Source organism: Bison bison, unplaced genomic scaffold (genome assembly GCF_000754665.1).
Source record: "Bison bison bison isolate TAMUID 2011002044 unplaced genomic scaffold, Bison_UMD1.0 scf7180017864268, whole genome shotgun sequence".
Lineage (NCBI taxonomy): Eukaryota > Metazoa > Chordata > Mammalia > Artiodactyla > Bovidae > Bison > Bison bison.
In genome coordinates this window covers 2,414,212-2,428,425 of record NW_011494840.1, presented here as the reverse complement: position 1 = coordinate 2,428,425, position 14,214 = coordinate 2,414,212, and the positions used below count along the sequence as shown (strand labels likewise).

The following is a 14,214-nucleotide window of genomic DNA, read 5'->3' as shown; positions in this document are numbered from 1 at the left end:
CCCCTTCTCCTCTTGCCCTCAATCCCTCCCAGCATCAGAGTCTTTTCCAATGAGTCAACTCTTCGCATGAGGTGGCCAAAATACTGGAGTTTCAGCTTTAGCATCATTCCTTCCAAAGAAATCCTAGGGCTGATCTCCTTCAGAATGGACTGGTTGGATCTCCTTGCAGTCCAAGGGACTCTCAAGAGTCTTCTCCAACACCACAGTTCAAAAGCATCAGTTCTTTGGCATTCAGCCTTCTTCACAGTCCAACTCTCACATCCATGCATGACCACAGGAAAAACCATAGCCTTGACTAGACGAACCTTTGTTGGGAAAGTAATGTCTCTGCTTTTGAATATGCTATCTAGGTTGGTCATAACTTTACTTCCAAGGAGTAAGTGTCTTTTAATTTCATGGCTGCAGTCACCATCTGTAGTGATTTTGGAGCCCAGAAAAACAAGAGTGCCAATTTGATCTTCATATTTTAAAAACATTATAACCTATCCAACACATACTTATTTGCTTCATTATGTATTTATTATTCTAGAGATCAGACTTAATCATTATAAAAGAGCTAACCACCCAATGCCTACTAGTATTTTTTAATGGAAGTCCTACTTAATTAAGATACCTGCAAGTATAGGGCTTCTATCTGAAACCTGATAAAATGATAATACTGCCTATAATACTGATAACAATTACAATAATTATAACACCCTAGAAGCCATAACTAAATCTCACTCATTCGATCTGAAGAAATTCTAGTCATCTCCCAAGGCCCTTTTGATGAATCAAACCAAATAATTTAGTTACAGCTTTTAGCACAAGTTGGAATCAAGATTTCTGGGAGAAATATCAATAACCTCAGATATACAGATGACACCACCCTTATGGCAGAAAGTGAAGAAGAACTAAAGAGCCTCTTGATGAAAGTGAAAGAGGAGAGTGAAAAAGTTGGCTTAAAGCTCAACATTCAGAAAACGAAGATCATGGCATCTGGTCCTATCATTTCATGGCAAATAGATGGGGAAACAGTGGAAACAGTGTTTGACTTTATTTTGGGGGGGCTCCAGAATCACTGCAGATGGTGACTGCAGCCATGAAATTAAAAGACACTTACTCCTTGGAAGAAAAAGTTATGACCAACCTAGATAGCATATTAAAAAGCAGAGACCTTACTTTGTCAACAAAAGTCCATCTAATCAAGGCTATGGTTTTTCCAGTGGTCATGTATGGATGCGAGAGTTGGACTGTGAAGAAAGCTGAGCTCAAAAGAATGGATGCTTTTGGAGTGTGGTGTTGGAGAAGACTCTTGAGAGTCCCTTGGACTGCAAGGAGATCCAACCAGTCCATCCTAAAGGAGATCAGTCCTGGGTGTTCATTGGAAGGACTGATGTTGAGGCTGAAACTCCAGTACTTTGGCCACCTTGTGAGAAGAGTTGACTCATTGGAAAAGACCCTGATGCTGGGAAAGATTGAGGGCAGGAGGAGAAGGGGACAACAGATGAGGAGATGGTCATATGGCATCACGGACTCAATGGACATGGGTTTGGGTGGACTCCGGGAGTTGGTGATGGACTGGGAGGCCTGGCATGCTGCAGTTCATGGAGTCGCAAAGAGTCAGACACAACTGAGCAACTGAACTGAACTGAACTACCAGGTTCAGTCTGAAAGGCAGGCATTAGGTTTGAGTTATAAAATGGAATAGCCACATCATATGTAGGTATGAGAAATTTCAAGTCTAGATGCTAACATGTTAAAAAAATAATTTTTTTATGTAAACTTGTTTTAAAATGTGTTAATTTCTGTGTATAGCAAAGTAATTCATATATTCTTATATATATATGAATTACTGACATGGGTGAGCAACTGAGTACATGCTCCTAGTAGCTACAGTCATGTCCAACTCTTTGGGACTCTATGGACTAATAGCTCTCTAGGCTCCTCTGTCCATGGGGATTCTCCAGGCAAGAATACTGGAATGAATTGCCCTGCCCTCCTCCAAGGGATCTTCCTGACCCAGGGGTCGAACCACGTATCTTACGTCTCCTGCTACATTGTCAGGCGGGTTCTTTACCACTAGTGCCACATGGTGTGTATATATATATGGTTATGGTTGTTGTTCGGTCGCTAAGTCCTCTCTGATTCTTTGCGACCCCATGAACTGCCCTATGCCAGTCTTCCCTGTCCTTCGCTATCTCCCAGAATTTGCTGAAACTCGTATCCATTGAGTCAGTGACGCCATTCAACCATCTCATTCTCTATCGCCCCCTTCTCCTCTTGCCCTCAATATTTCCCAGCATCAGGGTGTTTTCCATTGAGTCAGCTCTTTGCATCAGTTAGCCGAAGGACTGGAGCTTCAGCATCAGTTCTTCCAATGAATATTCAGGGTTGATTTTCTTTAGAACTGACTGGTTTGATCTCCTTGCAGTCCAAGGACTCTCTCATCAGTTCTTCAGCTTGCAGCTTTATGGTTTAACTCTCACATTCGTACGTGACTACTGGAAAAACCATAGCCTTGACTAGATGGACCTTTGTGGGCAAAGTGATGTCTCTGCTTTTTAATACACTGTCTAGGTTTTCTGTAGCTATTCTTCCAAGGAGCAAGCGTCTTTTAATTTCTTGGCTGCAGTTACTGTCCTCATTGATTTTGAGGGCCACATAAATGAAATCTGACACTGTTTCCACTTTTTCCCCATCTGTTTGCCATGAAGTGATAGAACTGGATATTCTGATCTTTGTTTCTTGAATGTTGTGGTTTAATCCAGCTTTTTCACTTTCCTCTTTGATCTTCATCAACTTGATGAAGTTTCTGCCTCTTCACTTTCTGCCATTAAAGCTGTGTCATCTGCAAATTAGAGGTTGATATTTTTCCTGGCAATCCATTCCAGCTTGTGATTTATCTAGCCCAGTGTTTTGCACAATGTGTTCTGCATATAAGTTAAATAAGCAGAGTGACAATATACAGCCTTGACATACTCCTTTCCCAATTTTGAACCTGTCTGTTATTCCATGTAAGGTTCTAACTGTTGTCCTGCATATAGGTTTCTCAGGAGGCAGGTAACGTGGTCTGGTATTCCCATCTCATTAAGAATATTCCACAGTTCTTTGTGATCCACATAGTCAAAGGCTTTAGCATGGTCAATGAAACAGAAGCAGATGATTTTTTGAAATGCCTTTGCTTTTTCTGTGATCCAGTATATGTTGGCAATATGGTCTCTGGTTCCTCTGCCTTTTCTAAATCAAGCTTATACATTTTTGAAGTTCTTGGTTCAAGTATTATTGAAGCCTAGCTTGAAGGATTTAGTGTATAATCTTGCTAGCATGTGAAATAAGTGCAGTTGTGTAGTAATTTAATATATATAGAATATGTGTATATATATGCACATACATGTATTCTTTTTCATTGTGGCTTATAACAGGGTACTGAATATAGTTTCCTATGCTATACAGTAAGACCTTGCTGTTTCCATTCTATACACTACTATGTACTACTCTACATCTGCTAATCCCATACTCCCAATCCATCCTTCCCACAACCCCCTTCCCTTTGGCAATCACAAGTTCTAACAGGTAAAATTAATTAGTGAAACTGGTAAGAAAGAAGAAAGGCATTTAGGAACTGCTAGAGACATTAGGCTTAAAGCTCAACATTCAGAAAACTAAGATCATGGCATCTGGTCCCATCACTTCATGGGAAATAGATGGGGAAACAGTGAAACAATGTCAGACTTTATTTTGGGGGGCTCCAAAATCACTACACATGGTGATTGCAGCCATGAAGTTAAAAGACACTTACTCCTTGGAAGGAAAGTTATGACGAACCTAGATAGCATATTCAAAAGCAGAGACATTACTTTGCCCACAAAGGTCCGTCTAGTCAAGGCTATGGTTTTTCCAGTGGTCATGTATGGATGTGAGAGTTGGACTGTGAAGAAAGCTGAGCGCCAAAGAATTGATGCCTTTGAACTGTGGTGTTGGAGAAGACTCTTGAGGGTCCCTTGGACTGCAAGGAGATCCAACCAGTCCATTCTGAAGGAGATCAGTCCTGGGTGTTTTTGGAAGCAATGATGCTGAAGCTGAAACTCCAGTACTTTGGCCACCACATGCGAAGAGTTAACTCATTGGAAAAGACTCTGATGCTAGGAGGGATAGGGGGCAGGAGGAGAAGTGGACGACAGAGGATGAGATGGCTGGATGGCATCACCGACTCAATGGACATGAGTCTGAGTGAACTCTGGGGGTTGGTGATGGACAGGGAGGCCTGGCGTGCTGCGATTTACGGGGTCACAAAGAGTCGGATATGGCTGAGTCACTGAACTGAACTGAACTGAGAGACACTAGGGACTGGAAAAGGGTATATTTAGTCTAAAGATTTTCTTTTCTCATAGAATACGGTTTAATTGCCAGATATCAGACGTATAGGTAGAAGTCAGAAATACAGATTTCATGTGAAATTGTTAAGGCATGTTTTAAACCAAACAAAATCATTTTGTAAACAGTGTGTGGTGCTGATAAATGATTTTCAGGAGCCAATAATTCTTGGGATGTAGAGATGGGCTGCAGAATCACCAGGCACTTGTTACAAATCCTTGTTCCTGGGGCTCCCCAACATAAATTCAATAGATTTGACTTAGGCACTGAGAGGCATTTAAAAAACTATAACAGATATTTCACTGGCAATGTAACCTTTTAAAAACATGGTGTAAGTTTATTTCTTCTAAACATTTGAAAATGAAAGGAGATAGAGCAAAATTTAAGTCGTAGGACGTTTTAGACAGATATGCTGGGAGTGTCACATTCTTCTATGTGAGCTCACGTTTCTGGTTTAGTGATTTCAGTATCACACAATCTCTGATAAAGCACATATCAGCCTAGTTTAATTAAACATTAAGAAAAGTACCCACAGGGAACTCTACTCAATATTTTATAAAAGAATCTAAAAAAGAGTGGATATATGTATATGTTTGATTCACTTTGCTGTACATTTGAAATTATCAGAATATTGTAGTCAACTGTACTCCAATAAAAATGTTTTAAAAGTGCCAAAATAGGCATGAAAATATTCATTTTGAAAATCATATTTTGCAAAGAACTGTGTGAGAATGTCCATATAAGTACACCTATGCTAGAAACAAAATAATGTGTGTAACCACGTCTGTGGAAGTGACACAGGGCTCAGTGGAACCAGAATTTCTTTCTACTTTCACTGGAGAAATGAGTTGGTCTCACTGGAAAGAAATACCCACATCATTGGTGAAATGAGGGGAGTGATGTAGAAATGAAGAGTGAATCTGCACTATGGCCTCCTTGTCTGAGAACCTCCCTCTTCAGTTAAGTTCCCTAAAGCTCAGCTTTTAGATGTTTCCTGAATGTACCTGCAGTCCAGAGCCACCTCCAGCTTACAATTAATTGCCTGTGAGGTGCTCAATGTCCCATTCTTTTATGCAGATTTACAAAGATTAGAACCTTTCTGAGTTTTCCTGTACTTGACCTTTTTTTACGTAATCCGTGGACTGTTTTTCAAAAGCTGTTCAGTGACAGTTTTTAAATGCTATTATCCTAGTGAATCATTGAATATTAGTATTTTTTTGTAAAATTTTTATTGTAACATTTATTGTAAAAACCCCAACAGTACAAGAATATATTGATCACATACCTTGATATTTCTCCATCTGATCTCGATACAAAGAAGTCACCAATGTAACAGTTGGTGTGATTCTTTAGAGACATTTATACATGCTCACAAGCACACACATGAGTGCACTCAGGTTTTAGTGAAGTTTTGAATAAATGGAATCAGGTGCAAATTATCTGACACTATTCACTTCACAATGTACTTTGGAGGTCCTTCCAAGTCCATACACATGCATCTACTAAATGGTTCATGGCTTGCAGAATAGTCTGTATTTTAGCTGAATCCTAATTTCACCCTTGCTTACTGATGGAAATTTAGGATGTTTTCATGGAAAAACTTCCAACCATGGGTGTCCAAAACCCCTCTGTTGTGATTTTCTGTTTTGTCCATTTCTCTCACAATTCTCTTTCAAATACTGAAAGTAGTCCTCAGAGTCATCTCTTCTTCAAGCCTACAACCTGATGAAGTGTTGTGATTTCCATCGCTTCAGTGATGTTAGGACACTTAAGAACGTAGATCTTTCTTTTCTTCTAGTTTAAAGTAAGGCATGTTTATCACATTGTTGATGTTACATGAGAATTGAATTTTGCTCCATTTGTGAAGAGGGACATGACCACGGTGTGTAGCTGCCAACTTTAGCTCATACTGGTTGACATTGTAATGAAGAAGAATGTATGTTTAGGTTGTTGTTGCTGTTTCCTATATCTTAGTTATTAAAATCTGGCCAGTGTACTGCATCATTATACTTTATAATTATATCTTTAGTAATAGTCCCAAATAATAGGTCCATGCCATGTTGTGTTCTTAGAGCTCCATTCCTAAAGGTGAACAGCATATGCTTTAGGATACTAATAAGGGCCCCCCTTACTAGTCCTTGTGTGCTCAGTTACTTCAGTTTTGTCTGACTCTGTGACCCTGTGGACTGTACCTTGTGAGGCTCCTCTGTCTGTAAGATTTTCCTGGGAAGAACACTGAAGTGGGTTGCCTTGCCCTCCTCCAGGGGATCTTCCTGAACCAGCAATCGAACCTGTGTTTGCTGTGTCTCCTGCATTGCAGGCAGATTCTTTACTGCTGAACCACCAGGGAAACTCTTGTTAGTCCTTGCTGCTAAGTCACTTCAGTCATGTCTGACTCTGTGCGACCCCATAGACGGCAGCCCACCAGGCTCCCCTGTCCCTGGGATTCACCAGGCAAAAACACTGGAGTGGGTTGCCATTTCCTTCTCCAGTGCATGAAAGTGAAAAGTGAAAGTGAAGTCGCTCAGTCATTTCTGACTCTTAGCGACCCCATGGACTGCAGCCTACTAGGCTCCTCCGTCTGTGGGATTTTCCAGGCAAGAGTACTGGGGTGGGTTGCCATCGCCTTCTCCGTTGTTAGTCCTTAAGCTTGTGTTATTAATGCTACTCTTACCCTTTCTGACAGCTGACCTAAACTCCACAAAGCCTCTTCCCAAGACTTTGACATTAAGAATAATGAATAAGTTCATCCTGTTTCTTACTCCATGAGATCTCATAATTTACTGTCCATAAGGATTGAGCAAAAACACTTCCTTTATTATGGACTTAAGCTGTAAGGCTACTTGGGAATGGATACATTTGTAGAAAATATGCTGTGATCTCTTTTAATCACTAAGCAATGAGGCCTCCAGCAGGCTTCTTGTTCTGCTTGGCTGGTCAAGCAAATAATTACAGGTGTCCCACTTCAGAGACACCTGCTGCAGGCTGGTCCATGACCTCCATCCCCCACGTCATCACTGCTCAGCTCAGAGAGGGATGGAGAGCCTCCCCATGGCTCCTGGCTTCACAGCAGTTCTTTGATTGTCTTCAATCTGGAAATGAGTTTTATAAATTAGGTTAAAAAGTTTCCCAAATATTCAGACTCCATTCTTTCCTCTGGCTGTTGTCCCAATTTCCTCCTTTCTTTTCATGGTTATAGAAGGCACAAACTTGACCAGTCTCCATTTTCTCCCTACCTACCCTCCTTAAATACATGAATTTAGTTTTCCTCTGTATATTCTAGAGAAATTGTGCTGAAAGCAAACTTTTTTTAAATGCTCTCTTCCTGACTTTTAGAAATAACATATTATCATTGTGGATCACTTGGAAAAGACAGTTGATTATAAAGATACACAAAAATTGTTTATAATGTCACAGAGTAGATATAGGCATATTTTTGTCCTTGGGGTTTTTTGTTTAAGTTTTTTGTTTGTTTGTTTTTGTACTGTGCTTATAAATATAGCAAGATCATTTTCCTTTGCCACTAAAATTTCTTGGAAATAGTTTTTACTTGCTACATTAATTTCATTAATTACTAATTCCTTAGTTTCTAATTGTTCAGTTTTAGAAATTAACAAAAATTTGATCATAATGTTTGACAACATCTCCAATATTTTTAATCAGGTATATTCAGAAAAATGGAATTTCCCAGTCAATACACAATATTGACAGTATTAATGTTCCTGATAAAAATTGCCACATTGCTAAAGACAAAGTTGGAAATAATTTGGATTCCAATAGCATTCTTTGAGTGCTCATTTTGTGAAATGAGCTTTTAAACGGATTGTCTAACATTTAATTTTTGCTAATCTAATACATTAAAATAACTTTTTGTTCTTACAGTTTATTGTATCTAGGTTGCTAATGGAGTCAGCATGTGTATTAGTTATTATCATTTTTTGTCTGTTAATTGTGTATTCATATAATAGCACCACAATTATGTTCACTGGTTTGTTGCCAAACCTTAGGTTATATTGATTATGTTTATGATAAACAAAATATTGTGTTCAGAAAGTCTTTTACAATAAAATCTATTATGTCCATGTATATTTGCCTTTGTAATCTCCACTTTATCTTTTTCCTCCCTTTTTCTTACCTCCATTCTCTTCATCCTTCCACTTAACTCTGAGATATTAGGCATGTCTATTCATCTTTATAAGCCTCTCAGGAATAATATACAGAGGGTAATTGTAAGGAATAAATATGTCATATTATCATACTATGAAGCACTATGTCTAGCACACTCTATAATTCTGATTGACGTTTGTAGTTTTGTTTCAGATAGCCTCTGCATATTTATTGTTAAATTAACTACTTGTGTTATAATTTATTTTTAGTATATTTAAAAAAATATTTCTACTTTATTATTTTTATTGTAGTAAGGCTATTTATTATTTTGGATATTTTTATCACATATGCAGACATAATGAAATCTTATTAATTCTACTAGTTTTAAAATTGGTCTTTCTAGGTAAAGAATTTTGTCTGCAAATAAAGACAGGTTTTTTTTTCCATTATTTTGTGGTGTATAAATGTTTTGAGTCTAGTTGTGCTGATTCTATTAATACTTCCAAACCAGTGCAAAAAAGCAGAGACATTACTTTGCCAACAAAGGTCTGTCAAGTCAAGGCTATGGTTTTTCCTGTGGTCATGTATGGATGTGAGAGTTGGACTGTGAAGAAAGCTGAGCGCTGAAGAATTGACGCTTTTGAACTGTGGTGTTGGAGAAGACTCTTAGACCACAAGGAGATCCAACCAGTCCATCCTAAAGGAGATTAGTCCTGCGTGTTCATTGGAAGGACTGATGTTGAAGCTGGAACTCCAACACTTTGGCCACCTGATGCGAAGAGCTGACTCATTTGAAAAGACCCTGATGCTGGGAAAGGTTGAGGGCAGGAGGAAAAGGGGACAACAGAGGATGAGATGGTTAGATGGCATCACCGACTCGATGGACATAGGTTTGGGTGAACTCTGGGAGTTGGTGATGGACAGGGAGGCCTGGCGTACTGCCTTTCATGGGGTCGCAAAGAGTCGGACACAACTGAGCGATTGAACTGAATGCAAAGTAGTCATTGTTATTATAAGCATCCTTGTTTTGTGCTTTTTACTTATGAGGGTGTCTCTAGAGTCTCATTTCTAAGTATGATGGAACAATTGACTTGATGTTTTTTTAGTTATTTTTCCTTATCTGAAGACTCTCAGTTTTGACTGAAATAGCACAACAAAACAAAACCACACTATGTGAGAGCTGTGAGCTTTAGTTCTATTCAGGGACCTTACTGAGGACTATAGCCTGGGAGACAGCTGGTCAGTAACTTAGAGGAGCTGTTCTTCCAGAGCTAAGGGGAGAGACCAGTGTCTATATGATCTTGGAGAAGAGGGCACATGAAGCCAAGCATACATCACTGGGAAGGATTAGTGCTGGCCATGCTGCTGCTGCTGCTGCTGAGTTGCTTCAGTCGTGTCTGACTCTGTGCGACCCCCATAGACGGCAGCCCACTAGGCTCCCCAGTCCCTGGGATTTTCCAGGCAAGAACACTGGAGTGGGTTGCCATTTCCTTTTCCAATGCATAAAAGTGAAGAATGAAAGTGAAAAGCGAAAGTGAAGTCACTCAGTCGTGTGTGACCCTTAGCAACCCCATGGACTGCAGCCCACCAGGCTCCTCTGTCCATGGGATTTTCCAGGCAAGAGGACTGGAGTGGGGTGCCATTGCCTTCTCCGACTGCTGGCCATGAGTAACAGGTATCTCAGTTAATAGTTTCAGTGCTCCTCTAGGTATCAGAAGATGCAAGCCTAGGGCTCACCTGATTTTTTTCCTGAGAAATACATCCTAACTATCTAGGGGTCTGTTTTTTCAAAGTACAGAGAACCTCATCTGTTTTTTATCCTGAATTCCTTTCCAAGTGCACTGTGTCACTGCCTTGGTGACATTAGCCAACTGCCTTGGCTAATGACTTGATCATTGGAGAACTGGAGGGTGGGCAACAGTCTTTGTTTTATACTAGTTTTAAAATAATTTTAATTACAAGAAGTTGATGAATTTTAGGCTTTTCTAGATCTGTTTCAGTTATACGTTTTCTCAAATGTTTTCCAACATTGATGCATAATTAATTCTTCAAATGGACCCTACCCAGTTATGAGAGATTTTTCCACCCATGTACCATTAATTTCATCCTAGTGTTTTATTTAGGGTTTTCACATAAATTATTTTGCTTCACACTTTTTATTTTTAACCGTATTTGTTATATGTTACTACCTTTGTTACCCTAACTTTATAAAACAAATTAGATAGTTTTAAATGTTTTGCAAGTTCTATAACATTTTGTCTATATTAGGAAATAATTTTGTTATAAAAATTTAAAAGCTACCTCTTCCCATTGTATATGAAGCTGGTCCTTATTGGCATATAGTCCTTTAACAACATTTTCTGTCCTCCTTGTTTATTGGACAATTAAATATTTTTCCTGCTTCTTGAATTAACATTGCTAAATTTTTCTGAAAATTATTAATTTCAATGAAATTGTAATGTTAATATTTACAAATGTCATAGTCTCCTTAATATTAAAATCAATGTTAGTTATCTCTTCCCCTTTTAATTTATTCATATTTTATTTATTCACTGCATTCATTAGAATCACAAAAAGAGATTGAGTTTCTATTATTGATCAGTATTCAATTCTAATATTTCTGTTTCTTATCAAGTTATTTTTCTTTTACCTTTTTTGGAAATTATTTGATTCTTAAAGATCACCAGTGATTATCTAATATTCAAATCCAGTAACCTTCTCAACTCCCTTTCATTAATTGAAGGCTGGGCTTCCCTGGATGAAACACCCTCTTAAGTTCTGTCTCCTTTCGCTGTTTCTCATAATCTTATTTCAATGTTCCACTTTCCTCTTCCAAACCCCAATGTGGGCTCTCTCCAAAAGCAGCTCCTGGTCCTTCTTTGCTTTGTAGACCTCACCCAACCTTTATCACAGCAAAAAGTCAATAAACCTATATCCTCATATTGACTTCCTTAGTTCATCTGCTAGCATTTCCACTAAGAAGTTTCACTCTCACCTTAAGCTCAAAGTGAAGTCATAAAATTCTCAAAAGTATTTCCGTGTTGTGACTTCCTGATTGCTGACTGTACCATTTCCATTCCTTCTAAATCTTATCCTTAAACCCTGAGGTTATCCAGATCCTCATTCCCCTCCTTCAGCTGCAAAATCTAATACACTCTGCATTTGTGGTTGATGTGGTCTCGCAGAAGTGTCTTCCACTGGTACTTCCTCCTCTTTATCTGAGAGCACCCAGCTGATAAGAGAGCCTGATGATTTAAGTGAATGTCCAATCAGGAGAGGTTTCAGTCACCCCTAAATTTATTAGTGACTCTCCACAGGCCTCTTTTTCTCCTTTTGGAAAAAAAAAAATTGTCAATACTCTTACCTTGGGATGACTTTCAGTTGTAAATCTGTCCTTGTGTCTGTGGGAGATATTGGAGATTTTAATTCAGTGAATGTATTCTCAACAGTGAAATCTTTGCACTGTTAATTTGCCTCTGGTACAAGTTCTCAAGAAAACCTCATACCATCTTATTACACATGCCTCTCCCCAAAAGAGCATTTAAAATTTGGAAATAATGGTGGTAAGAATTTTTTGGTGGTGGAATAGGGATAAACATAATATTTTTTCTGACATCTTTATCATAATGAACTTGAATTGCTTTTACTCAGGGGATGGATACTGTGCCCTCTGTTTTAGTTTAATACTTTAGAGAAAAAAACATAGGCTTTGAACATAGTCACACCTGATTTTGAATGACCACTCTGTATAGTGCAAGTGATACTATTACATTATCATTTGATTTCTCATCTCTACATGGGTGAGGGGGTCATAATTCTTAAATATAAAAGAGGTAACAAATTCCATCTTTCCACCAAAGGGTAGTGACATAGTAAATGCCAAAGAAATGTAGGTATCCTCATTTAAGCACCAGAGAAAGAAAACATTGACACATGTATGTGGACTCTGAAATTAATTTCATATAATCATTTTATGGAACTGTGTTAATGTATTTATTGATATCACTTACTGGCTGGTCTTAGGGTAGGACCAAAATGCTTCTATCTACACTTTTCCAGACAGTCTGCTCCAGGAAGCCTGGAGATTGCCTTTTATGGAAGCAGTAGGAGATTTTGACCTCAAAACCTGAGGTCAAGACAGTCAACCATGAAGCTACTTTAAATCTGTAAGGCAGTAAATTCACTGAGATTCTCTGGATACCAGCAAAACGTGCTCTCCATCTTCAGAGGAGGCTGCAAGAGAAGGTGCTTTATGTTCATTCAGTGAAGTTTCCAAACCTAATTCAGCAGTGTTGCAAAAGTGGCATGAGAATTGATGGAGAATTTCTACTTAATCTGAGGATTTAACTTCACTAATTTCAATGGTGTTTGCAAAAAAAAAAAAAGGGTTTATGGCTAGTAATTACTTTTTTAGCTGGTGATGTCTTTTCATTTGCAAATGTGTTTCTGGGAATGTTTGAACGTTGGCTTTTTGGAAAATGGCTTTATTTGCTGCACAAAGGTCATTCTTAAATGTCAAACATCATTTGGTAGTTGTTCATGTTTCATGTTTTTTAATGTCTGAAAGAATATTTTTTTCAGACTTGTTTTTGAGGTTAACCTAGTGTTTTGAGGTAGTGGGAAATTCTGGTTCTCTGAAACCATAGGGTATGAAAAGAACATAGAGCATTGTCACAAGTGAAAAATCAAGTTCTTGTGTGGCTCAGTCCTGACCTTTACAAGTGATTAACAGATTGCTTGTCTGGTAAAAGAGTTCAGTTCTTTCTCAGCCATTTACTAAGAAGAATTGAGTACTGTTGTGAGAATTTAATTCTTGTATTAAAAATGGAGTCAGAAAAACTTTACAGTCTGTAGAGGAACCAAAACTAAAGCCTTTCCACTCTCAGTAACTTAAAGATTGAATATATAAATTCCTCTCATTTTTTTATGTGTCTCTTCCAGAGTGAATCTAATGTGGCCTAGTACTCACACTTCTAAATTCTTCATTGAAAATATAAATGCATCTCTTTATTCATACTTAAAAAAGAAAATTTTGTTAGACACAAATTAAAATGACTAATATTGTGAAGGGTGAAAATTTTAGGAAAGGAGCAGTATGATATGTTACTTACTATTAAAATATTTCCATTATCCAAACTCATGTTAATGACACTATAAGATTACACTTTTGGGGAGGCATCTTAATATTAATTCACAAAGTGAAACTGTTAATTTGACATATTTTCCTTCCCATGGTGTATCATGGAAAATCCACAAAGCAATTGGAAGGGATCTGCAGCTGAGATTATAAAAGCTCTGAGCAAACATTAGCCTGATTATGTATTCCACCATGATTAACACCATGAAACCACATATTCCAACTTAGGAAAATAAGCCATTCAAAGTGCAAGGATATCAAATTAATTTTAAGTTAGAAAGGGTTTATATTAACTATATGGCCTTATACTTGAGAGCCTGCTGTGGTCATCGATTATATGTGACTTTTGTAATCCCAGACCCCAAACACTTTCAACTGTATAATGATGAACAAGTCAAGTTATCTCTTGAAACTTCATCATTTCAATATCTAAAAGGGAACTAGAACTTAACTCATGATAGCACTTAAATAGAGTAGCTAACTTGTTGGAAAGAATTTGAACAATATGGCAGAATGATCTGATGTGGATGGACCCCAGCCCTAATGAAAACTCATAGAAATGCTGAATAAATGTGGGATAACAAACATGAGCCATCCTGAAAAAAAAAAAAAAA

The 14,214-nt window shown here is 38.1% G+C and overlaps 1 protein-coding gene across 1 annotated transcript in view; it reads left to right on the top strand.

Annotated features, from left to right (window-relative positions):
• Positions 1-14,214, top strand: part of BAI3 (brain-specific angiogenesis inhibitor 3) — an 880,973-nt gene that overhangs the window by 302,446 nt on the left and 564,313 nt on the right. The window lies entirely within an intron of this gene.